General features: G+C 53.8%; 1 long non-coding RNA gene across 1 annotated transcript; it reads right to left on the bottom strand.

Moving 5' to 3' along the window:
- Positions 1–12871: 12871 nt before the first annotated feature.
- Positions 12872–26048, bottom strand: LOC144251239 (uncharacterized). The gene is made up of 3 exons (XR_013342653.1): positions 25986–26048; positions 16158–16271; positions 12872–13255 (listed from the first exon to the last, which is right to left on the bottom strand). It is a non-coding gene; the product is annotated as an uncharacterized LOC144251239 (long non-coding RNA).
- Between the last annotated feature and the right edge of the window lie 612 nt (positions 26049–26660).

The following is a 26660-nucleotide window of genomic DNA, read 5'->3' as shown; positions in this document are numbered from 1 at the left end:
CAGTGGACGAGCCTTGAATGAGAGGGGGACAAACACCAGGTTGCAGAGCTGAGCCTCTGCCCCGGGCATGAATGAACATCCCCTTCCATTCTGTCAGGGTCAAAGGACTCCCGAGACAGTCACATGGACAGTCCCATGGCCACACTTCCATGAGGTGGTTCTCATGAGCGATGGGTCTCCCACCCAACAAGGGCCTATATCTTGAGGCTTATGGCCACCACGGATCTGGGACAAAAGTAACCCTGAGTGCATCACCTGGCCGGGGGCTTGAAGGACAGACGATGGCTTTCTCACCTATCCGGAGCCCAAGTTCTAGGTGGGAGTCTGGCAGGGTGGGTCTCTGCTGAGGGCTGTCCTCCCAGCTGGAAGACGGCCGCCGTGTCCTTGCGTAGCCCTTCCTCAGCTGCTGCCTGGTGGGATGGGGGGAGTACGGGGGAGGGGGTCCTCTGGTGTCCCCTTGATAAGGACACTAGTCCTTCAGATCCTGACCCACCCTGAGGACTTGGCCTAACCTTAACAGCATCCTCAGAGGCCCATCTCAGGGGTCCCCTGCAGGGTGGGGAGGCAACGTGTGGATCTTAGGGAGCCTCAGCCCTCAGCCATCACTGACTCGCGGCCCGGGCTCTGCCTCCCGCACCAGGAAACCAGAGCGGAGGAGCCCCGAGGAGCCCCGAGGAGCAGGAGGAGCCCGGGGAAGGCCGGGGTCGAGGATCTTTGCGCAATTTCTGCCCAAATCCAAAAAGTCCCGCTACTTTCCGGATCCTCACAAAGGACACCCCGCTGACACCTTGAACCCGCGGAGGCTGTCCCGGGTCCCCACGGTGGCAGCTTTGCTTGGCTCGCAGGATCAATCTTGGAAATCAGAATCTGTCTCCAGTATTTAAATGTGGGAAGACTTGAGGCTGCTTTGGATTAGTGGGGTTGGGACACTCGGGGCTTCGTGTCCACAGAGCCACCGTCCACCCGAATCTGGGGCTGGATCCTTCCACGGGGTCTGACTCCTTGCCCAGCTCAGCCCCGGCCTGGCCCCCGCCCTGGACCTCCCTGGCCCCCTTGGCGCACACGCAGGTCTGAGGAAGACGGGGCGCCGTGTCCTCCTAGGCAGAGGTGACAGCGCGCATGGGTCCCCTTTGATTCCAGGGCTGCCCATCAGTGTCCAGCGGCTCCCTTCCTCCTGACAACATTGTGTAACTCACAGGAAAGCGGATCGACGCGCAGCCAGGAAGCCAGACATCTGATACGGCTTCTGAGGGCCCCTCTATTTGTAGGAAATAGGGGATCGTCCCAAAATATTCACTTCCTCGCCCCTCTGGGGTTGGAAGAGCGTCTCCTAAGACCCTTTGGACGATGACCAGAGAACCCTGTCGGGCGAGGGCGGGTGGCTTCCTGGGCACCCCACGCTGGCCGCAGCACCCCAAGACCTCCTGAAACGCCGTCGCCAGCTCGGAATCTCTGGCTGCCTTCTGCTCTTGACTGGAGCCTCTCCCCAAACCAACTCCTCTGATCATTTGTGCCGGAAGTTTCCTCTCTTGGTCCTGGACACAGGGGGCCTGGAAACTCAGCCAAGAAGTGGGAATGGATTCAGCCTTTGCCACCGGATTCCCAGCCCCTTGGCTGTGTGACCTCGGGCAAGGTGCTCTACCTCTCTGGGTGTTCCCTCGTTCTACTGTCCAGTGGGGTTGGCCATGCCTCAGAGAAAATGGATGGCAATCAGAAATTGGGGAGACTCCTCAGAAAATACAGAAAGGCATATAAAAGTAACAATAGTGAATCTATCAGGGCCCCCAAGAGAACAGGCAGTGTGAAATGGGGTCGTGGGAAGGGAGGACAACACAGGAATTGTTTACAAAGGCATGGGCCAGTGGGAGGGAACTAACCAGGATGGGGCTGTATCTGTAGAGGTCTAAGCAAAGGGGAAACTATACCAGAGCCACGGAGCCTGGCTGTTCCAAGGAGCAGCAGCCATCAGTCAGGGTGTCTCCTGGGCTGCCTGGTCAGGGGAAGCCAGGGGAACAGATGGCCTGACGCCCTTCTCCCGGCACTTTCCACAATCCTGCTGGGGTCTTCCATCGGCCAAACCCAACCAGCAACAAGAGTGAGGGACCCCTTGCCGCTGCCTTATGCCCTTCTCTCAAGCCACACATCAGGGAGGTTGGCTCTGGAGGGCAAATGAAAGGCATCTGGGACCATCAAAGCAAATGTCCTCCTGTGTGAAAGGGTACTAGGAGCCACAGCAGCGCTGCCCCTCACCCACTTCTCTCATCAGCCCAGGCAGGAGTGGTCTGTCAGCCATTTTACAGATGAGCAGACTGAGATGCAGGCAGGTCAATGGACATGCCCAGGATCATAGGCAAGAGTGGAAGAAGCAGGAACTCGGGACCCCCATCTCCTGAAGCATGTTACCATATGGCCTCCCAACTACAGAGGGAGGGACATTTGTGCAGTCACCATTCTGGGCCGCAGTACCAGTCTGGTGTTTTGTGCATAGATCAATATTTAGGTGTCCAGCACCATGGACACGTGCTGTCTAGGAGGTGGGGCCTCCTGGGAGGAAGTTGGATTGCTGGTGGTGTGTCCTTGCAGGGGTACTGAGACCCCAGCCCCATCCTGTCTCTCTTTGCTTCCTGGCGGCCCTGAGGTGAGCCTCTTCCTTCAGCCCCACACAGTGACAGAAAGTTGAATACACAGTGAGTGGGAAAATCCACTTATTGTCAAGCCACTGACATCTTAGGGCTTGTTTGTTACAGCAGCTGGAATTAACTCACCAAGAAACAGAGGTTTTGTATGTAAATCAGATTCTACATAGGACCAGGCTCTACAGGATGGACGTTGACCCAGGAGGGTCCCCTGCCCCCTAAGAGCAGATCCTCGAAGGACAGGACGACTGGTCCCTCTAAGGGACCTGGCTCTTTGTAGCCAGAGTCAGAGAGCCCTGGATGGGGCTCGCAGAAGAAGAGCTCCTCTGGGAGGGTTTCTCTGTGCAGCTAGAATCCCATTCAAGAGACCAGGAGGGGCCCAGGGTGGATGCTCTACCAACAGACTTCAGGGTGCAAAGTCAGGCTGAGAACTCAGCCAAGAGGAAGTTCCTGTCCAGTGTCCTCGATTTCTCATTGCACACAGGTTGAAACAGCACTTGTTTAAAAGTCTCCAAGGGCAGATTCCCCCCATAAAACGGAGCCACTTTGCATGAAGCAGTTGAGGTCCTTAGTGCTTCCTCTCCCTCCCAGCCGCACCCCCCACCGCCCTCCCAGGACCCAGCCCAAACCGTGGCTTAATTCAGGACTATCCGATATCTCTGCAAACCCAGGGCCCACACGAAGTGCTGGGACGGTGTTTGTTTGGAGAACCCGCTTCCAACCCTTACATCCTGGAGCCCGGGACCAAATGAAATTCATGTCTTTTCTGCAAATTCTAGAGTCGGCGAGGGCTGTGGCGGGGGGGGGGGGGGGGGGGAGCTTGGAACCACGTAGACCCTACAGATTCTCTGTCCATGAAATGGGTGAGCTGTGCTGAACCTTGTCAGCTCAAAACATGGCTGAGAAGCACTGTGGAGCCGGACGTGGTGGCGCAGGCCTGTAATCCCAGTGGCTCGGAGGATCTCTTCGCCTTTGTATTGGGTGAGAGGAACCAGCCAGGGCGGTGGCTCCTTATCTCTCAGGGACGGCAAGGAAGACAGGGCCCTGTGAAGGAAGGGCCAGGAGGGAGCGCTTCCAACAGGGGCTGGGGGGCGGTCGCCCCAGAACCACGGGCTGTGGCCAGGTGACGCGCGTGGCCCTGCGCTGATGGTGACCACGTCTGTTACTCGGCACCAGGCAGAGGTTGAGGGCACTGATCTTCAGGGACTTCTGTGGCTGGTGGCTCTGACCTGAATGTGGGGGACCCGGCTGACCTGGACTGAAGAGCTGGATCTCCCTGTTTGACCTGAAGATCTGTGCGTCTGGCCCACCTGTCTGTCATCTTCCTGGGTCCAGTGAGCTGACCAGGGTGTATTTTCATAGTAATGGCCAGTGAGCCTGCCAGGAAATGTTTTTACAAAGAAAGAAAATGGAAACATGCTACTTAAGACCTGAACATGAAACCAATACACTTCCAGTCCTGTCTCCTGGTCTTGGCCAGAGGGAGTCTTATAACTGAGCCTAAAGTCAAGGGTAGAGAAACGCACTCCACATCTCTGCTCAGAGATCCTGTAAAATTGCATGGCAAAGGGAGAAAATATCAGAGCGATAATGCAATCCATCTATTCTAGACTGCATCTTTGGAATTCTGACTTGGCTGCTTGCTAGCTGTGTGACCCTGAGCAAGTTACTTAACATCTCTGAGCCTCCATATTCTTGTCTCTAAAAGAAGACAACAATGGCGGCTTCCTCTCTGGTGGTTGTGAAACTCTGACTAATGCAGGAAAGTGGCTCTGCAAAGACAGTCATCTTATAGCAGGAAGCCCCGGGCAGTGCAGGAACATCCCTGAGGATGGAGCCCGCTCTGAGGTGGCAGATTGCTCAGAGAAGGAATCTGATCTTGATGGAGTCGTTCAGCTGCCTGATTGAGTGACCCGAAGGCCCTCAACGCCGGACCTCTGTATGACACCGATTCCCCGCGTGGGCCACGTGTCCTTTCCTTTCAGCCAAAAGATACAGACACAGACTGAATGTTTCCACAGTCTTCTATTTTAAAAAAATTATTTACTTATTCTAATGTGTTCTATGTGACAGTGGAATGCATTTCAATTCCTAGTTCACATGGGGAGCACAGTTTTTCAAGTCCCTGGTTGTACACAGAGTCACACCATTTATGTCTTCGTACATGTACTTAGGGTAATGGTGTCCATCTAATTCCACCATCTTTCCTACCCCCATACCCCCTCCCTTTCCCTCCCTCCCCTTTGCCCTGTCTAAAGTTCCTCCATTCCTCCCATCTCCCCCCACCCCCATTATGGATCAGCCTCCTTATATCAGAGAAAATATTTGGCCTTTGGTTTTTTGGGATTGGCTAACTTCACTTAGCATTATCTTCTCCAACTCCATCCATTTACCTCCACATGTCATGATTTTATTCTTTTTTATTGCTGAATAATATCTCACTGTGTATAAATACCACATTTTTAATCCATTCATCTACTGAAGGGCATCTGGGTTGGTTCCACGGTTTAGCTATTGTGAATTGTGCTGCTATAAACATTGATGTGACTGTGTCCCTGCAGTATGCTGTTTTTAAGTCCTTTGGGTACAGACCAAGGAATGGGATAGCTGGGTCAAATGGTGGTTCCAGTCCCAATTTTCCAAGGAATCTTCATACCACTTTCCATATTGGCTGCACCAATTTGCAGCCCCACCAGTGGTGTATGAGTGTGCCCTTTCCCCACATCCTCGCCAACACTTATTGTTTATCTTCTGACTGGAGTGAGATGGAATATTTGAGTAGTTTTGGTCTGCATTTCTCTAATTGCTAGAGATGTTGGACATCTTTTCATATATTTGTTGATTGATTGTACATCATCTTCTGAGAAGTGTTTGCTCAATTTGTTGGCCCATTAATTAATGAATTAATCTATTTATTTATTTGTTTGTTATTTTGGTGTTAAGGTTTTTGAATGCTTGATATATCCTAGAGATTAGTGCTCTATCTGATTTGCTTGTGGTAAAGGTTTGCTCCCTTCTTTAGGCTCTCTATTCACCTCACTGATTGTTTCTTTTGCTGAGAAGAAGCTCTTTAGTTTGAATCCATCCCATTTATTGATTCTTGGTTTTATTTCTTGCACTTTAGGAGTCTTGTTAAGGAAGTCAGGGCCTACTTTTTCTTCTATTAGTCACAGTGTCTCTGGTCTAATTCCTAGGTCTTTGATCCTCTTTGAGTTGAGTTTTGTGCATGGTGAGAGATAGGGGCTTAATTTTATTTTGTTACATATGGATTTCCAGTCTCATTTGTTGAAGAGGCTATCTTTTCTCCAATGTATGCTTTTGGGGCCTTTGTCTGTATGAGGTAACTGTATTTATGTGGGTTAGTCTCTGTGTCCTCTACTCTGTACCACTGGTCTACCAGTCTGTTTTGGTGCCGATGCCATGCTGTTTTTGTTACCATTGCTCTGTGGTGTAGTTTAAGGTCTGGAATAGTGATGCTCTTGCTCCACTCTTCTTGGTGAGGATTGCTTTGGCTATTCTGGGTCTCTTATTTTTGCAGATGAATTTCACGATTGCTTTTTCAATTTCAATGAGGAATGTCACTGGGTTTTGATTGGAATTTCATTCAATCTGAATAGTGCTTTTGGTAGTACAGCCATTTTGGCAATATTAATTGGGTCTATCCAAGAACAAGGGAGATCTTTCCATCTTCTAAGGTCTTCTTTAGTTTCTTTCTTTAGCCTTGGATGTTTTTATTGCAGAGGTCCTTCACCTCTTTCGTTAGGCTGATTCCCAAGTATTTAATCTTTCAGAGGCTATTGTAAAGGGGGTGGTTTTCCTACTTTCCCTCTCAGAGGATTCATCACTGATGTACAGAAACACCTTTGATTTATGGTGTTGATTTCAGCAAAGTCGCAGGATATAAAATCCACAGCCTTTTATTAAGCCTTGATTTTCTTTTCTTTCTTTTTTTTTTTTTTTTATAAGCAACGAATAGCTCCTGAAAAGAAATCTTCAACAACCATTTAAATTTCACAACAGTTTATTTTTTCTTCCATTCAATTCATGCTAAACATATTCAGGAGCTTTTATTCACAGTAACATACAGAGCAGGAGGTGATTTTAGACCCATCTGTCTGTCTGTCTGTCTGTCTGTAAGACACGTGTCCTAGAGAACAGCAGGAAGTGTCCACACTAATGCTGACCACGGTCATTTGGGATGGTTTGGGGGTTGACTTTCACTTCTTATGTTTTGAAGTTCCTTGTATTTTTAAATGAGTTCATCATTTTTTATTTCACCCCGTGTTAAAATTATTAGACTTAAAAAAAATAAAATCTAAACTGCTGAAAAGAAAGACCGAGAGCTGCCATTGGGGGCGGTGCCCACCACATCCTGAGGGACTCTTTCCAGAAGCTTATTAAAGATGACAGGGGGCCCACCCAGATCCCCTCCTCGTCTTCTTCCCCCTCTTTGGACCAAGCCTTCACCCTCCTCGTCCGTGAGGCAGCAGGTCCGAGCTGTGATGGCTGAATCAGAGAGGCCAAGTCATTTAGCCAAAGATGCTCAGCCGAAGCCCCGGTCTCAGATCCCAGCCTGGACTCCTGGGCCTGTTGGAAGGTGGGTGTGGGAAGCTGGACGTCCACTTCTCAGCCAGGACTTGGAGCAGCGTCTCTCTTTATCTTCTAGAATCCTGGTTGAGTCTCGCCTGCTGCAGTGGGTCCCCCAGCCTAATGCTTCAGGGAGCCTTTTATGAATCACAATCAGCTCTGCGGACATTTTTTTAAGTTGCTAATATTAATTTTACAGAAATAAAATCTAATTGCATTCCTCCTGGCTTTCCCCCATTAACTTAATGTTATGGGCTTTTAACAGATGTTTTAATTAGACATTCCTATTAATGGGAATATGATTCAATTTTCAAACGAGGGTCTGGACTGCCAATATTCCCATTTGGACTTTTAATTAAGGTGAGAAAATATTAATCACTTACCCCGGGTTCTTGCCTGGGATTCTGGGGGGATGCGGAGGTCACAACAGACCAGACATGTACGGGGCTGGGGGGACTGAGGATGGGGGTGGGCTGAGGTCATGGGGGGGGGGGACAGGGCCGGTCCCCGGGGGATGCAGGGCCCTGGATCAGCTGTTTCCACGTGCCCCTCTGCACCTCTCCCTGACTCTCTGGGTTTCTGGAATTCTCAGTTGGCAAGTGTATCCGTCTGATTGGCTGTGTAACAAACACCCCAACCCCAGTGGCTTTCCAAACCACCTTTTATAACCTCATAATTCTGCAGGACAGCAACTTGGGCTGAACTTCACTGAGCCTCTGTTCTGGTCTGGGCCCGACTGGGCTCATCTGGGCTGGGCCTGTTCATGCATCTGTGGTCGACAAGCTCAGGGCTGGCTGGAGAGGACGGTCTCGCTGGGACAGCTGGGTGACTGTGTCCTTTCTCCATGGGTCCCTCTCCCTCCTGCGGTCCAGCCCAGTCTACAGGGTTTTAAGAGCCACCAGAGGGCACGGGCCAGTGCTCAGACACTACTCAAGCCTTTGCTTGGGTCTGCCACCGTCCATGGGCCAAAGCTCATCACAGAGAGGGTGCCATCAAAGGTGAGGACATCTGTGCCACTTGGGTGGAAGGCAGGTGGGGACAGAGACGGCTCTGAAGCACTCCACCATATGTCCCCAGGGCCAGAGCCTGGAGGGCAGGCCCAGTAGCAGGCACAGTGACACCCTGTGACCCATGCTTGGCCCTAAAGGACACTCCAGGACCCAGCCCCAGTGAGTGGCTGCCTGCAGGAAGACCAGCCTTTGACTTTCTCCGTCAAAGCTGCCACTTGTCATCTCAGAACAGAGTCTCTCGATGTTTAATGATTGGAAACCAATGAAAAGTTTGAAGCCCTGAACAGTCTGAAGAAGAACGGGGGGGGGGTAGAATAAGCACTTCCCACACGAGGGAGAAATCCAAGTGGCGAATCAAGGCGCCTGCGGGAGGTCGGCCTCAGTAGTCATCCGAGTGAAGCCAATTAAACCAAAACCAAGAATGAGGTGTGACCGGGTGAAAGCCAGGACCACACACTTTCCAGAAGGGTAGAATATATGCATAGATTGTACCCAGGAATCCCACTCCATGGAACATGCTAAGAAATGAGAGCCCATTTTCACCGAGAAACATAGTCAATCCTGGCATTGAAAGGCATTGTGGCATTGAAAGCTCGGCTTGAAAACGACATCCAGAATGAACTTATAAAGACATTTTCAAGTAACCAAACAATGGAGTACTATACAGCAATGAAAATGGCCAAAGTATGGACATGTGTAACAACAACATGGGTGAGTCTCACTATCGTGATGTCGAGTGAAATGATGCAAGATGCAGATGAATGCAGACTGTAGGAGTCCTTACATATGGAGTTCAGAGAGGATTAAAATTGTACATTTAAGTATGTGCACATGAATGATAAAACAACTTCTAGAAGAGAGGAAATCATGACCCCATGAGGGGGGTCATGATTGTCCAGGGGCACTGTAGGGGCTCAGGAATGCTGCCAAGTTGCTGCCAACTCCTCTTTCTTGACTGGATGGTGGTGACGTGAATTAGGAATTTGAATTTGAATTGGAATGGGATTCGGTGGTGCAATTATTTGGCTCCGATGAGTGTCGACTGGGGTCACTTGGTGGTATTAAGTTGGCTACTGTGGATCATCCAAGGTGCCTTGGGTCCCATCCTTGGTGCCCTGGTAAGATCAGCTGCCAGATCAGGCTCATCTGGGACCCACTCCTTCTCCATGTGGTCTTCTTGCACAGAGGTGGCTCAGAATTCTGGGAGTGAAGGTTCTAGAGACAGAAAGTGGAGGCCACAGGCCTCCCAAGGCCTTGATGTGCCTCCACCATATTCCATTCATCAGAGCACCTAGGTCCAAAAAGAGGGACCCTGGAGCTCACTTCTCCAAGAGGGGAGTCACTCACTGAACATTGTTATTACTGTATTTATTGATCACCCCCTGGTAAGAAATGGGGGAGGGAAACACAGAACCAAAGTTCTCCTGTGGCCCTTCTTGAAGGAGCAGGTCCAGCACCTTCTTGGCCTGGGGTGGGGTCCTGGCTCCTGAGCACCCCCTGCCTGACTAGGGGGCAGGGGATGAGCAGGCATCTGGCAGAGAGGAGCCTGTGCCCCCCACCCCATGCCCAAGGCAGCAGAGCCACCCTGCCCTTCACGCCCCCTGCCTGGGGCCCCTGCCCAGCCCCCCTCCCCGGTCCCTGGAGGCCGCACAGCTGCCTCACAGTGACAGTAGTCCAGCTCTCCTGACCCAGCTGCCCATGGGCTCCCTCCTAGGAGGCTCCTTTTAGTGTTTTATGGAGACGCAGATTAAAAGTGACAGTTCTGTGCTTTGGAGCTCAGTCACAGGGCTTCACTTTAGCTCTTCTGTCTACGACTGTGCGGCCTCAATTGAACTAATCAATACCTCATTCTCCTTGTCTGTAAAATGGGGTGATAATAACACCCTCCCGGGAGGTATGCAGGTCACTTGGTGACTGTAAAGCCCAGAGAACAGTGCCCGCTCCGAGAGGGGCCTCTGCGAGGGTCTGCTCTTATTTTTCTCATTGCAAAACAAAAGTGCAAGTGGTGACAAATACACAGAAGCGCACAGGACCAAAGCCAGCCTTGCCACTGCTGGACTTGGCCTCCCTCTCCACCCAGAAGCAACCTCTGCTAGGAGCTCCTCAGATCCACTGCCAGAAATGTCATCCAGGCACATGTGTGTGTGACCTTGAACATGTGGTGCCTGCATGTGTGTGTGTGTGTGTGTGTGTGTGTGTAAGTGTGAATGTGCACACATGTGGGAATGCCGGTTGCTTTGGGAGTGCTGTGTCACACCTGGGGAGAGCTCAGAGCACTTTGGAAACCCTGGAGTCTTAGCTCAGTGCCCAGGGACTTGGCCAGCACATCTGGGTTCCAGCCCCCCAGCTCTGACGGGGAGCTCAGGGTCCTCAGGCCCCAAGGGAAGAGGTGCCTGGAGGGAAAGTCCTTCGGGAAGTGCTCCTCAAGTGCTCTCCAGTAGGCAGTCCCGACTCTGCTAATGGCTTTTAGGGTTTTGTCCCCATTCACTGTGTCACCTGAGCAGTGTCTTCCTTCTGGCCTCGGCTTGCCCCTCTGCAAAGTGGGTGTCACTCACACCTTTCTCCAAGCAGGACATTGTCGGGGACCTTGGAGGGGCATGGACACTGACCACCTACCCCAGTGACACTAGTCCAGCTCTCTCCTATGTCGCCCGGGGCCAGGGGACCTCAGGGTTCCTGCCTTCTGCGGTGGGAGCAGTGGCAGAGAGGCACATTCCACATGCCCCCTCAGAGCAGCCCTGGAAATGTGCCACTGAGGCGAGGGGACTCGGGGACCAAGGCCAAAGCGGGGAGGAGGCGACTGTCCAGGGACCGCCTGAGCTGAACCTGGGCAGCCGGGGTTTGTGTTGGACGCAGCGCAGCCGCAGCCGCAGTAACCGAACCCACTATTGTTTGTTTGTCTAAATAGAAGACGAGGCTGGGGCCCGGGTGGCTCCACCAACAGCCCAGGGTCAGGGAGGCGGCGGCCAGCTGGGCAGCCACAGCCGCAGGGACTGAGCAGGGGAGCCCCAAGGCCAGACCACTGAGCTGCCAGGGACTTGGCAGCCGCTGGGGAGCCTGGGCCGTCCTGGGGACCCTGTGCAGAAGTGGAGGGCAGGAAGGAGGGGTCTGTACTGGCCCCAGCGTCTCCTGGAGAGGCCTCCTCCCTCCGCTGGGCTCTGCCTGCTGTTCGGCCCAGGGGCTGAGGTCCCAGGGGGTGGCCTGGGCTCCCCTGCCCTGTCCAGAGCAGCTCAGGTCCAGGTCCCCTGGCCTCTCTTCTGTGTGGAGGATCCCCACAGCAGCAGAGGGTGGCTGGTGTCTCTGAGGCCAGCAGAGCTGTGGGCACTGAGCCGCCACCCAGGGGACGCCCGGAAGTCCTCACCGTGGGTTCCTCTCTGTCCTAGGGCATCCCCAGAAAGACAGGGGAATCGATGGATGGCACCAAGAATTAAAGAGGTCTTTGTTCTGTTGTGAAAAGGGAGATAAAGACAGAGAGACGCAGACCCAGGGAGACCTGGATGTAGGTATGGATCTGGACTTGGGCTTGGGGTGGACAGAGATAATGGGCACAGATAACAATGTAGCTGCAGACAGGGATATGAGCCTAGTGAAGGCTGGAAAGGTCTGGAAGAGCCAGACTTATGGTTCAGAAATGGTCTCATCCTGCCAATTTCATGTGCTTCCACCCGACAATTGGAGTTATAAAGACAGAAATGTCCAGACAGCGTGGATACAAGTGTATACACATGGAGGCTTAAATATGCATTTCCATTGTTTGTGGGGGGGACTGAACTCAGGGACACCCGACTGCTAAGCCCCATCCCCAGCCCTATTGTGTATTTTATTTAGAGACGGGGTCTCCCTGAGTTGCTGAACGCCTCGCTTTTGCTGAGGCTGGCTTTGAACTTGCAATCCTCCTGCCTCAGCCTGGTGAGCGGCAGGGATTACAGGCGTGTCCGTTTTTGAATGATACAATAGTCACTGGATTCTTAGTTTTCCTGAACTGGCTGAGACAAATGTCACAGTCCTTTTCTCTGCCCTTTGTACCCCCTCATTCCACTGCCCCCCAAGTTCTAAGACCTTGGTATGGTCCAGAGGTCTCTGTTCCTAAGGGGCCTCTGCAGCCCAGAGAGCAGCCCCCAGAGATGGCTGACCAGGGCTGAACCCCACTGAGTTGCAGCCTTGGGCTAGGGGTGGGGGTTCTCTGCAGTTTACAACAGCGTGGCCTCTGCGTCCTCAGCTAGGGGCAGGGCCTCCCCCTAGGCCTTTGGGAGGGTGGGATGAATCCACCAGCACCTACCCAGGACACAGTGGCTGGGACAGCCTGGGGGGTTCCTTCCTTCCCTCACCCTTTTCTTACTGGGCTCTTTTCTTAGGAGGCTGCCAGGAGGGAAGACTTGCTTTGGCTACTGTGCCCGGGGAGATGCCCAAACTTTCCGTTCTTATGAAACTTTTTTTAAGTTAGAGAGTTAGCCAAGTTCATTTCCTAAAATACAGCATCATAAAGGAAGAAGGTAAAAGCTTCCTAATTCCATAACCAGAGAGGGCCAGGGTTGTTGCTTTATATTACAGAGAATTCTTTCATTTTTTATTTGCAAGTAAAGAAAGTCTGACTCGACTGAGTTTAGGACAAAGGAGAATTTGTCATGTCATGTGACTAAAGAGTTGAGAAGGACTTTGTCAGGCATTAGCTATGTCTCAGGGATCCTTCTGTCCTTACAACTTCGCTCCTCGGTGTGGCTTCATCCTGTGGCAGGTCTTCAGTAAGGTTGTCCTCACGGTTTGTGCAAAAGTCTCAGAGCTCCATTTGATTGGCCAAGACCAGATCATGTGTCCATTCCTGAACCAATCACTGGCTTCATTCTGATTGGCCAGGCCTGTGTCACATGGTTATGCTGGGGCCTGGGGTGGAAATCAGTTCCCCAGGAATTCATTGGCCTGAAGGTGAAGAGGGCCAGTTCCTCAAAGGAAGTGGGGGTGCTATGTCTCCCCGAAGGCCGCATGGAGGCTGGGCAGGTAAAACGACTCTCGGCTACTGCATACCTGAAATACAACGGTGAGGAAGACATTGTCCCCAAGGTTACATAGTCCAAAGGGTAGGGGGGCTTGGGGGGGGGCGTAGGTGCCCAGCCCCCACCCAACACCAGCAGCACAGCCCCCTGCCCACCATCGCTCCACAGGTGCCTCCTGCCTGGGTGCCCCCAAACCCCACACCAGCCCCCCACATGGGCCACCTCCGAAAAACAAATTTCCTAGCAGATGTGTCCTCTCTAGAGAACCAAGGTGACTCCAGGCCCCGACTCTGCACCTCAAAGGCTTTGAAAAGGAAAATGACATCAAATCGCTTATGCCCCCCCAAACAGGTAGTTACCACACCGTCAGAAGATGAGGGCTGTGGCTGCCTCTGCCCTGACCTCTCCTCTCTGGTCCCCAGTGGGCCCAGCTGTGAAGGAAGAACCTGGATTTGAGTCACAGACCATTGGGGGGCCCAACACCAAAATCATCACCCTGATTTTGTGTTGTTCTTGTTTTTCTGTACCAGGAGTTGAACCCAGGGACACTTAACCACTGAGCCACATCCCCAGCCCTTTTAAAATGCTTTTTTTAGAGACAGGGTCTCACTGAGCTACTTAAGGGCCTCAGTAAGTTGCTGACTTTGAGCTCGAGGTCCTCCTGCCTCAGCCTCCTGAGCCACTGGGATTATAGGCGTGTGCCACTGAGCCTGAGCACCCTGATTTTCTTTAGGAGAATGACCTCTCTCCCTCAGGGGAGGGGTTTGGGTGGAGTGACAGATTCTGGAGCTTACTCTGCTGTGCAGAAGTCAGCAAGACAAGGCCCGTCCTCTCCTGCCACTCTGCAGGGGACAGGTGATCGTGGTGCCAACCAGGTGCCCCCTCGGGGATTTAGTTCATGGGGCCAAGGTCACGCAGAGGCAACGAGGACAGGTTTTCTTCCTCAAGCTGTGGTCTGCCATTCCTCCTTTGGCAACACAGCTGTGGTGGCTGCTCCTTAGGCTTCTAGAACATTCTTTCCATGTCCAGACCCCTGGTTCCGTGCCATCCTGCCATTGATCTTCCTGATGCTGGGGTCTCTGTTGCTTACAGCCACAGGACCTAAGCCAGCCATGCGCCAGGGTCCCTTCGATTTTGCAGTGACCTGAGGCGGATAGCTGTGGCAGAGCTGCTCTGAGCACCCCTGCACATTGTCCCTCTTCCTACTGGGCATGCTGCGAGACTGCCCAGGTGCTTCTCCACTCGCAATAGGGTCACATCCCAATACACCCACGGCGAGTGGATGACACTGAAAGTGGAGATGAGCTTAATGCACGTGACCTACCCCACACCACGGTTTAGCCACCCCACTTTAAAAGTACTCAGAACACTTAGGTGAGAGTGAGTTCTGGCCGTTGGAATGCAGGCAGTAAGGGGTTGTGTGGCTCTCTGGCTGGATCCAGAGAACTTCAGTGTGAGTCTCCAAGGAGAGGACTCTGAGGCCCCAGAGGAGGTGCAGGGCCAGGGGTTGGAAAGCACCTTACAGCAGAGTCCTGAGTCGCCTCAGCCCCACGCCCTGCCACCACTTCAGAGCCCATGAGACAGACCTGGAGCCCTTCTCTGTGAAGCCACAGAGATGCCAGGGTTTAGTCATTACAGCAGCTGACACTGTGTTCACTGACTCAAACAGTTGTTCTCCCAGGAAAAAAATCCCTACGGCTTCCAACCTGCTAAGAAGACACCCACGAAAGCCAAGAAGTGACCCCTAGCTGCTGCTTCCCTTGTCAGCCAGCGGGTGGGCTCCCCAGACCCCAGGCCGGGCACGTCTCCCGTAACACTGCAGAGGCTTGATTGGCAAAGAGCCTCAGCTGAGGCTGGCCACTGGGGGACTGCTCCTTTATTGCTCCTTCAAGTAGAACCTGCAAGTGCATTAACAGTGAAGCTCCATCAGGGACCCGGGGATTTTGAAGTGATTTTCGAACGTTCTGGATCTTCCCTTCAGAGTTCCCTGGGCTGGGCTTCTTTTCCCAGAGCACTTTGGGAAGATCCTTCCCTGAGTAGAGGAGCAGATGTTGATTTGCATATATGCATGTTTCTGGCCTCTGATGAGATTAGGAGGTGCATTTTTAATCAAAGCCTCCAGCGAGGCTGGGCCCTGGGAGGCCGACTCGGGGAGGGAAGAGGAAATGTCACAGCATAGAGGGAGCCAGCCTGGGAGAGAGAGGGGCTCTCAGGACCCGGCCTTGTTTACAAAGTCAGAGGGGCTGGCGGGGCTCTGCGGCTGGAAAGATGGCAGGAGGCTCAGAAGTCGGGATGTCTGTCCCGAGCCCCCACACTTGCTACCTGTGACACCCTGCACAAGTCCTGTCCCTCCCAACACAGTTTCCCCCACAAAATGGAGGGTTGGGCTGATGTCCCTGGACTCCGAAGTTTTCCAAGTCATTGTGCAAATGAACAACCTCAGTATGAACACCTCAATATGCAAAATGCCTTGTATATAACCTGCCCTAATCACGCAGGGGCAGGAAATAGCTCCTGATGATTGTGCAGAAGGTCTACCCTCTCTATCCCCTGGGCCCTCATCTTGTGGGAAGAAAGGGCTACAGATCCAAGTCCAAGGGGGGTCATGGGTCAGCCCTAAAAGGAACTTCCCTTCTCCCACCAAGATGCACAGTTTGGAGATGGATGTAGTATGGAAATTCTCCAGCAACCTTCTTGGAGGATGGGAGATACACATCTTTTATTGGAAGACAATGTTAAGAAATTATTCCAGGGTGGACTCTGAGAACCTTATGGCACAGAGCAGAATAACCTGAAGGGTTTTTAAAATATGAATCGTTCCTGCACAGATTCCTCGAATGCATCCAACAGTTGGCTACCTCAGGGCCTTTGCACTAGATTTTTCCTCTGTTTAGAATGCTCCACTTTCCTTCATGTCTCTGCTGAATTCTTACCTCTTTCCCTGACCAGAGGAGCACGGTTCTTCACAGGTCCGATCGGAGGAGGGCGTCCCTGTGGCCTGTAGAGGTCAGCTACCTCCTGGGCTCCTGAAGAACCTTGAAACTGCTCTGCAGGAGACAAAGTTAACAGGGCCCCCCCTGCATAGAGGATGAAAGCCACTGTGTGCCTGGAGTAGAGACCTATATCACCTCCACCCACACCTCCCTCCCCTCATCTCCTTTGCTCCACCCCCTTTGAAGCGAGGCCTGCGCCAAGCTGGCCTCCTTGGTGTTCTTTAAACACTCAAAGCACATCCTGCCCCTGGGCCTTTGCACTTGCTGTTGCCTCTTCTGTAAGTTCTTTTCAAGGCCTGCACTGTCCTCATCTCCCCAGGGATCTGCTCAGGGAGTCCTTTGCTGACCACCCTACTTATGTAATGTGTGTCCTCTCTCGCGCTGTCAAGAAGTCAGCTCTCTGAGCACAAAGGCTGTTTCTTGGTACAAGGGGTTGAACCTGGAGGTGCTTAACCACTGAGCCACCTCCCCAGCCCTTTTTATTTTTTATTTAGAGACAGGGTCTCTATGAGTTGCTTAGGACCTTGCTAGGTTGCTGAGGCTGGCTTTGAACTCATGATCCTCCTGCCTCAGTCTCTTGAGCTGCTGGGATGACACTGTGCCCTGCTGAGTGCAAGGGTTTTTACTGTGTTTGTTCTCTGCTGTATCCTCAGCTTCTGGAATGTTGTTTGGTGCATTCTTGGTGGTGTGTGTGTGTGTGTGTGTGTGTGTGTGTGTGTGTGTGCGTGCACACACATGGAGCACAGGTTCGCATGTGTGATTAATTGAACCCGCACTGCCAGGCCCTAAACCAACCTTGGAACACAGTGGAGCAGGTATAGGTTGGGTTCTCTGGGGCCCATGCTAAGACAGAGTCAGGTGATTTATTAGGATGCATCCCAGGACCAACCCACAGGGATGGGGAAGGGATAGGGAAGGAAAAGGGACCAGGACAGGGTGCCTGTCTCACCAAGGCCTACAGAGGGTCCCTGGGGCTGGGGCCATGGCTCAGCCAGCAGCGCTGCCCATCAGAAGTGAGGGAGGGCTGTTTTTATCCCCAGCCCATCGTGCTTCTGCGGAAGGGTGAAGGGTCCAGGTGCTTCTGACTGTCCGAGCGTCCAGGCCACCTGTTCCAGCAACCTGAGGGCAGCCCAGTGGCCCAACAGGCAGGGCTGGCTGCGGGGCGGGGGCAGCGGAGGCACCCCCCCAGAGCTGCCTTCTACTATTCAGCAAGGTGGGGAGGCCGGGTGGGGCCTGGCCCTCCGATACCCATGGCAGGCACCTGGTGCATTGGCTCACTGAGCCCTGCAGCCTGGCTCAAACGCAGCTCGGACATTCTTGCAGCTGAAGAAATGACCTCATTCCATGCCACCCCGTACCCCCTCCCACACTGTTCACTCAAATGAGGACACTGGGTTTGAGAAGGTTCCAGAGGCAGCAGATACCCCATGGCCACTGGCCCCTCCCAAGGCCCAGGCCTGGCTCGGCTCTGTCCATCTGCTTGTGCCCTGGGGTCAAGCCCTTGGCGATGCTGCCTCTGGGCCGACCTCGGGCCCTCTTCCTCTGCTACAGTGCTCCTCCATTTAGGACCTGCCCCTCCCTCCTCCCCGCCCGCCGTGCTCTGCTTTTTCTCCTTGAACTACCCCCTTCCCCCGTGGACCCGCACAGATGTGTGGAGTGACCCCTCTCCCAGCCCTGTCCTGGGCCAGGACAGAGCCCTTACGCCACCAGCTGTCTCATCACACAGGATGCTGTGGGTGCTCTCTCCCTCCGGGGGGGGGGGGGGGGGCTCTATCAGGGACCCCAGGGCCTACAAGGTGCCTGGCTTCTCACACAGGGCGTGACACTTAATAAGTGACCCCACCTTCCCCTTGACCCTCAGGGGAAGGAGGGAGGACAGAGACCAGTTAAACCCTGAGGCCTGGGACCAGGTATTGCAAGGTGGCTGTGACCTTGAGGTTGGCCAGAGTCCCTGCCTCTCTGGTCCCCCTGCCTCCTAGTGGTCTCCTAGGCTGCAGTGACTTCTTTCCACCTCGTTCCCTGTTCTAGAAACCTCTGGAGCAGGTCAGACTCTGGTGCCCCAACAGTTAACCACCCTGCCTGGCATCCAGCTGCCCGCTGCCCAGTGGACTTCCCAGAGCCGGCCGAGTACAGAGCCGGACAAGGGGGGCCTGGCCCAGGTTGATTTCCTGCAGACAACCCCCCCCAGCCCAGCAGCTCCCAGGACACGTCCCAGCCCGGGTCCCTGGCTTGCTCTCTCGCTCTCTCTCGCTCTCTCCGTATAAAAACAACTTTATCTCTAAAGAGCAAATAACACCCAGCGCTCATAACAGATGCCAAGAACTGTTTCTGTTTTGATTTTTGAAAATCAAAATTCAACTGTGTTCAATAAAATTCGGAAGGCGCTTCCCTCTGTGGAAATTAAAGGAATCCAAGCGCCCGGGAAGCCACCTACCTTCCTAATTAAGGGCCCGGCATCAGCGCAAACCCGCTCCTGACAACCCGCCTGCGCGCGCTGAGCAGAGAACAAAGCCGCCCCCCATCAATATTTCATTCTCTCTTTTCTTCCTTGATAACAATGCCGTGTGTTCCGAGCGCGCCCCCCAAAAAGACATGCAGAGCTATGTTAATCAGGGTGTAAATAATTGACACCCCAGATCTCGCTGTGTTGTCAGCGCTGTGCAGAGCGGCTGTGCCTCGGCTGGTAATCGCATCTGTTCGTGGCCATGGCCTCTGACTGTCTGTCTGTCTGTCCAGTTTGGCAGTGTGCACTTAGGGGAAGATTGTCCTCGTTTCTCTTAAATTACTCCCATCCCCAGGTGGTAGGTGCTGTCTGGCTTTGGGCTGGAGGCTGGGAAGATGGGGGAACCTGGGGCTGGCTCACAGGAGGGAAGTTCTGCAGCTTGTCCTGCCTGGGCCAGGGGCCAGGCCACCCCCAGTCTTTGCCTTCCTTCTGGGCACACGCTCCCGATTCCGGAGGAGCAGGAGAGGGAGAGGGAATAGTGATTTACAGATGGAAGGGAGGGAGGGAGGGAGGGGTGACTTTGTCCTGTGGTCCATGGGGACTATTCTAGTGGGACAGTAAAACCAGGGAAGAGAGTCCTCAGTCCTCTGTGAGACCGAACCTTAGTACTGCGTCCCTAACGGCACTTGGAGGAGCTACTGGGTCCTGTAATGGCACTCGGAGGAGCTGTGGGGGTCCACACCCTGAACTCCAGCCACACCACCAAGGTGTGAGTCCTGGCTCTGCCCCCTGCTGAGGTGACTTTGAGCAGGTTCTTGGCCTCCCTGCCTCAGGTCCTCATAGGCTCGTGCACATTCAGTTATGACGTTAGGTACATTACATCAGGACTAGGCCACTGCCATGTTCTTGTCCTTCAGGTCACTGGCGCCCCAGGTTGGCCGGGGATTCCTGAGCACTCATCTGAGCGGAGTTGCCCACGTCCACAGGCGCTGAGCGGGAGGTGACGCAGGGGAGGGCCCCAGCCCCCCGCCTGCCAGTTCTGTCCTTGCTGCCCACATACCGGCGTCACTGTCAGATCCACGATGTGCCCTGCCACCCTGACCAGGACCTGGGACTCGGCCAGGTGCATTCACACCTGAGGCTGTGTCTCTGAACCTCCCTGCCATCGACCCACTCAGCTCACCAGCAGCGTGTCCCTGGAGCTCCCCCAGGGCCACCTGTCCAGAGCCTGGGCTGTTGAAACCCAGCTCAGGAGCCCACTTTGAGATCAAGGTGGCCACCAGACAGCCCATCACACCCCTGGCCACAGGGAAGCCCAGTCCGTCTCTGTGGATGAGCGAGCAGAGATGCCCTTCCAGGGAGGGCCAGGGAGGAGGGGTTCCTGCCTGCGGCCTCCTGCCCCCGGGGCTCTCCCACTCCCAACCCCCAGAGGTCACTGCTGGGCTCCAGCTCAGCTGCACAGGGCTCACCCCAGACCCAGGGCCAGGCCCGCCCGTCTGCACTGAGCCACCTGCCGTGCTCCTCGGGACCCCCCAATGGCCCCTTCCCCGAGGAACACCCCCGCTCCTCCCCTGGGGCTCCCACAGGTCAGTGCTGGCTGCCACCGTGTCAGGGTGAGAACTAGACGGTCCTTGGCGTCCCCCAGTGCTGGTCACAGAGACGCACAGAAAGGGGCATCTCCAGTTGAGAGGGCAGCCAGGAGGGTGTGACTCACCCCAGTGGACAGCACAAGGTGAGGCCCACAGAGGAGCCCAGCTACACCAACAGAGGGAGGGAAGGAAGGAGGGATGGATGGACAGATGGATGGAAGATGGATGAACGAATAGATGGATGGATGACAGATGTACGGAGTGGGAGACAATTGAAGAGTGTGGCCTTCAGGGCCCCTTGGAGAGGAGGAGGGCGTGGAGGAGACAGACAAGGACAAGGGTGAGTCAAAGAGAGGTGAGATATGAGGGAGAAGAGGAGAAGACGGAGAGGGAGGAGAGTAAGTGAGGCTGCAGGAAGAACACCAGGACACAGGGCCCGTCTGTTCTCAGCTTTGCCTGGAGATGAATGTGACCGCCATGCTAACTTGGCCAACACCCTCGCACAAGCGCACACGCACACACACACACACACACACACACACACACACTGCCAACTCAGGCACCCAGCCCAGCCATGGCCTCCAGGGCCACCAAGCTGGAGCCAGGGCAGGAGGTGTGGGCTTGGGTGTGTGTCCAGACACAACACAGACCCCACTGCCCTGCCTGGGCCTTGGCTGTCATCCTCTATCCCACTCTGGGAATTTGGGGGTGGGGAGGAGAAGGGAGGCAAAAGAGGCTGAGGGAAGAGCCCAGGCCTCAACAGAGTCTTCTCCAGAGGGGAGACCTGGGTCTTCAAAATACCTTGGGAGCTTCAGATGAGACTTCCTCAAGGACTAGGAGACCTGAACACGGCTGAAGGGACAGAGGCTCTCCCTCTGAGGCTGGTGGGAGGTGTTTTCTAAAGGGAACCAAATGTATATCTAAGGGAGCAGAGAAGCCAGGGGTGCCGAGGGGCTGGGGGGCAGAGCCTACAGGAATCTGACCTTTCAAACACATGGGGGTGGGGCAGCAAGGGCCTCCCAGAACCAAACGGAGAACTTTCCACTGAATTTTATGTATTTTGGGTGTTACCCCGTGGCTCCTTCCCGCAGCTCAGTGAGGCTCAGACACATTTTTGTCATTCCTGAGTCTGGGCCTCTGCTTTGCGGCCTGGACAGATGGACAGATGGGGTGACTTGGACCGCCAGGAGAGGAGAAGGGTCTCCCCTTCCATCTTGAGTCAATATTGACTCAGCAGGACATTAGCCTGACCCGTGACCTCCCTATCATCTTTTCGTTTCCCCACAAATAAAATCCAGACCCCTCAAATGCCTGCAAAGGTGAGCTTATCTCTCACCAGGCCGTTATAAGCCCTCCCACCAGACCCCTACATGGCCTTTGCTCACCAGAAGTAAAAGCTTTCAGCTTTTGACCTACTCTCCACATCTTTTTCCTTCAGTTCTCAGACTCTCTTGACAGGAGGAAGTTCTGACATAAATCTAACCTCCTTTCTTCTGAAATACGTCCTTTCCCCCTGTTGGCACACAAAAGGTATCAAGTTTCCTTCTTCCAGAAACATTCTAAAACCCATCCCAAAATTAGTGAAAGGAACTTGGAGGAAAGTGGAGAGAGAACTTCCACTGTTTCCTGGACAATCTGGATGTGGCCAGAGAGAGGACAAATAACTCCAAAATGGTGATGTGAGAGCTAGGGAAGAAGTAGGAAAGATGCCCTATCCTACCTACATAGCTTTTGGGATACCCAGCCTTAATGGAGGTGAATGGAGACACACAGAGAAGTAAGACAAGCAACAGAAGGCAGAAAGTCAGGGCAGAAAATGCCATGAAGCCTAGGCAAATAAGAGAGGAACCAAAAGGGCAACAGAGAAGTTCTGGAAGGCCAAGATGACACACATGTGTTAACAAAGGACAGAGCCTGGCACCGTGGCACAACCTGAAATCCCAGCAGCTCCGGAGGCTGAGGCAGGAGGATCACAAGTTCAAAGCCAGCCTCAGCAACTTAGTGAGGCCTTAAGCAACTTAGTGAGACCCTGTCTTAAATGGAAAGCTGGGGTGGGTACTGGGGATGTGGCTCAGTGGTTGAGTGCCCCTGGGTTCAATCCCTGGTACGAAAAAAGAAAGAGAGACAGGAAAGCAGACAGGCAAAGAGATAGGAAGGGGGCTCAGCCCAGTGGTTGCCAAGACAGTGACACAGTTGTCCTGGGATGAACCCAGAGAATGACTACCTCATAAGATTCGGAGCAGGGTGGGGGGGCAGCATATATCCTGGCTTGTGGAGTCCTAGCACTTACAGTGTCTGACCCAGACACGGTTTTCTGGAGACCCAGAAAAAATAGGGGTCACTGCCTCCCACAGAGTGGGAGGGAGGGAAGAAGGAAGCGGAGATCTTTAGACAGGGAAGCCGTGTCCTGGGAAAGACTCTTTTCCCCAGGAGCAACAAGAGGGGTGACTGCCTCTCTTCCCTCACCCCTCATCTCATTCTCAGGGAGGCCTTACACCGGTGCCTGAGGCCACTGCACCGGAAACACTCCAGAGCCAACTGCTTCCTTCTCCAAACAATGCAGGTTCCTGCTAACCAAGCTGAAATCTGGGACAGAAGGGGGGGGGGGCAGGCTCCCTGGTGCTCACACTGGCACCACCAAGTCAGGGACCCTTATGCAGTTTGGCTCAATGGCACCAGATTGTCCAAGGACAGCAAACCCTCCACCCAGAGCTGGAGCACCCGAAAAACTGGGAGTTCAAGGGGTGGGGAGGACCCCCTGAGACTAGAATACTGGGGAGGCTGAAACTACAGCAGGAAGGAAGAGTGGCCACAGACGTGTGTAGAAAGGTTTCCCAAAGGTAAGGAAAGAGGGTCGCTTTTTGTTGTTTGGGGGTTTTTTGGTGCTGAGAATCCAACCCAGGGCCTGAAGTATGCTAAGCATGTGTTCTACCACTGAGTTACACCCCCAGCCCAGAAAGGAGTGGGGGATTTGGACAGGATTTGACTTGGCCAGGACCCTGGCCAACATCCTTGGGAGGCCCAGTGATGGGGGAGCAGTAGAGGGTAAAAGAATTTGGAGAAAATGGAGAAGGAACAAGATTAGATAGAAAAGAAGTCTTAAGAAACAACCCCAAACATCAAAATAATCCCCAATGAATTTCTTATCCTTGTTTTGAAAGATAAGGGTAAGGAGAGATGTTTAGGATACCGGTCTGGGCAGGGAGAATATAGTTTGGAACCTTCCTCAGGGAGCCAGGAGGCTAACCCCAGCCTCATTGATCACTTCAATTGCCCACCTTTTCTAGAAGTGGTCATATATCTGCTCAAGGTGGGTGTGTGGGATTGGTAGAGAGGAAGTCAGCCTTCTTCTCTGAGCTCTTTCAGCCTGGGGGTACCCTCTCCACTACAAAATATCCCCTGATCGCAGCAGGGTCCTCAATAATCCCTCTTCCTATTCTACAGCCCACCTCTCTCCATCCTCCCCAGTAGCAAGTAAACTAAAGTTTGTCTACTGGAGGAATGACAATTCTTCCCAAAAAGAAAGGGACCCAGGAGGCAGTTTCAGGCACAGAGGGAAAGCAGCAAGGTCTGGGACAGCAGAAAGAAGGAGGTTAAATGTTAAGTCAGGTGAGCTCAGCCGAGAGATTTTCTTCTCTGAAAAGCTTAGAAGAAAGTTCAGTTGCTGCGCATCCAGAGGTAAGAGGACAGGGACATGGGCAAGGCGCTGCCTCTGGATAGAGGAGGACCTACGTTTCTATACAATTCTCCTTTCCTACCTGGCAGAGTATTCCTATTCCCATTTCAGGGATGGAAATACTGGTGTGGGTTTGAGGAAGGGTCCTCTTCTTGGGACTTTAGAATTTGTCTGAACTGGAAAGTCAGAGATGGACAGGGCAGAGATTTCAAGAAAGGGTAGGGAGACAGCTAAGGAGAACATATCCAGCCTCCCTCATCTAATTATCACGGACAACTCAGTGTGGCAATTAGGACCCCTTTAGGACCTTGGGAGGGCAGCTGTCTAGAGTTCATTCCTGACCTCTTCTGCTTTCCATAGAGAACCCTTTGCTTCTACCTAACTGCCTAACTGCATCTGCCCTTTTTCATGGGGGTCCTAATTGTCTTCCTTGCTCAATTTTTTTTTCTTTCCCTCCCAGAAGCAGTTGCACACAAATCTCTCAGCCTCAGTTTCCCTTCTCCCCTCACAGGGCTTCGCACAAGAGGAAAGTACTCGATCCTGGAAGGAATCAAGGGCAGAGGGTGGGTATGTGGGCTGGTCTGGAGGATTTTCAGGGCAGAGCCTCTTTTCTTCTCTTGGACAGATAATTGCTCAGGGTGGTGGGGGGAGGGAGGCAGACAGTCCCCAAGATGGCATGATTGAGGGTCACTGAATAAACTGTTTTTCTGGGCACAGCTGCTTCCTGACCCTCTAGCCCTCTTCTCCCAATTGAAGCAAGTTAGGGAGAAGACATGGGGGTGGGGGTAGATAATCTGGTTTCATAGAAAAATTTTCCTAGTCCAAGCCTGCCATGATTTAGAAGACAGAGGAGGGGTGTATGATGGTAATGAGGCTGTTTTGTCCCTGGGTGAGAGGGAGAAGATGTCTGGAAGGGATGAACCCAGCCCTTTTCAAGTCAGGAACCCAACCCAGCCCAACCCCATGACCCCAGCTTAAAGCTTGGGCAAGACTTGAACTGGTGACTCACAGTAAAAGGAAAAACAGCTGACAGAAAAGGGGAGAGGGGACCCCATTTCCCCCCAAAGGACACAGTTCTAGCCCAAGACTAAGGGAAGTATACAGTGTGTGAGTGAGATGGGGTAGGGTTGGGGTTAAACATATTTGCTTAAGGAGCAGAGGAACTAGGGTGGGGGGAGCATAGCCATAACCCCCATCCAACCTCCAACTCTCCTTCCAATCCAAACTGTGATCAAGCCAGAAGTCTGGGAGAAAAAAGCCTCCTCACACCCTCCTACCCCAGCCTTCCAGGCCATTCTTCAGCCCCCTTCCCCAATGATGACATCTGACGTCTTTTCATCTCAAAGCTCCCAGGAATTAAGAAGGGAAATTCAAAGTCACATAGCATGCTGCCCTCCCCTGCACCCCCCAACACAGCCCTACCCAGGCTACTGACAGAGGCCTTGAGAAGGGGAAGTGCCCACTTTGGAACCCAGGCGGCCAGCCCAGAATTCTGGACCCAGGCCTCCAAGGCTGCGGGGCGATTCCACACCCAAGCAGGGGGCCCTCCCTCTCCCCACCTACAGCCTTCTTGGGCCTGTCTGCCCTCTGCCCAGGGGGGCACCCTGGCCCAGCTTCCCCTTCCAGCCTCCAGAGGCTACCGCAAAGCCCCCCCCCTCCGCCCCCTTTTGCTGCTGTACATTGCAAATCTGAATTCCTTCACAATTCAGATGGGGGGTGGGAGGGTGGAGGATGTAGGGGAGGCTGAGGCCCTCCCCAACCAGGGATAGGAAGAGAAGGCCTCTCAATCCCGGGATCAGAAAAAGGGGAGCCTCTTCTCCCTAACCAGGCCTCTGGTCTTTGTTTGGACTGGGGGCTGCCCCCAAGCATCATTGCCCAGGGCCCCCATCTCCCAAATCGGACCCCCATCCCCGCCTCCAGTAGGGCCCTTGCTGTGTCAGCTGGACTGGGATAACAAAAGGCACCCCCTCCCGCGTCTCTCTTCCCCATCCATACACTGGAGTGGGGGCTGGGGAGGGGATGCCCCCAGGGGTCCGAGGGGGCCCTGGAATCTCACTCACCATTGATAGCAGCTGAGAGCAGGGGCAGCAGCAGCAGCAACGTCGGGGTCAGCATGGTGTGGGCTGATGCAAGCAGCAGCCCCCTCCCCTTTGGTCCTGCTACTTCTCACCCTCGCCCCCCCAACTGGGGGGTCCGTCCCCCTTTATCCTGCTCTCCTCCTCTTCTCTATTTTTATTCTTTCCTTCAAGCAAAGAGCACCAGGGTGTGGGTGAAGAGGTAGCGTTCCAAGCCACTCCGGAGGGCCTGATGACTGGGGTGCGCCCCCTGCCCCCAAATCCAAATCCTTCACCCCCTGCTTTACTCCTCGCTCCTCTTTACCCCTCCCCGGGCGAAGCTCACAGGCCCATCTCAGAGCCCCCTCCGGCTGCAAAAATGCACAATTGGGAGGAGGCGGGGTGGGGGGGTGGGGGGCGTGGACCGGGTGGGGAGCCTTTGGAGGGGGCCTGATGGAGCTCTAGGGGCGCCCCTCGTTTCCGCCTCCTCAGTGCACGGGCCTGGAGCTCCCACCGCTGTTCCTCGGACTGAAGTGCCATTGGGGGGGGGGACTGAGGGGGGAGAGGGAGGGGACGGAGACAGGAGGGAGGGAGGGAAGGGGCGGGGAAAGAAAAGGGGGGGAGGGGAGAAAGAGCTACGCGGCAATCCTGCCAATGCACACGCGTCGATTTGGCGCGCTG

Source organism: Urocitellus parryii (assembly GCF_045843805.1).
Source record: "Urocitellus parryii isolate mUroPar1 chromosome 10 unlocalized genomic scaffold, mUroPar1.hap1 SUPER_10_unloc_2, whole genome shotgun sequence".
NCBI classification, from domain to species: domain Eukaryota; kingdom Metazoa; phylum Chordata; class Mammalia; order Rodentia; family Sciuridae; genus Urocitellus; species Urocitellus parryii.
Note: the sequence above shows the minus strand (reverse complement) of the source record. Positions and strands in the feature narration are given on the sequence as shown.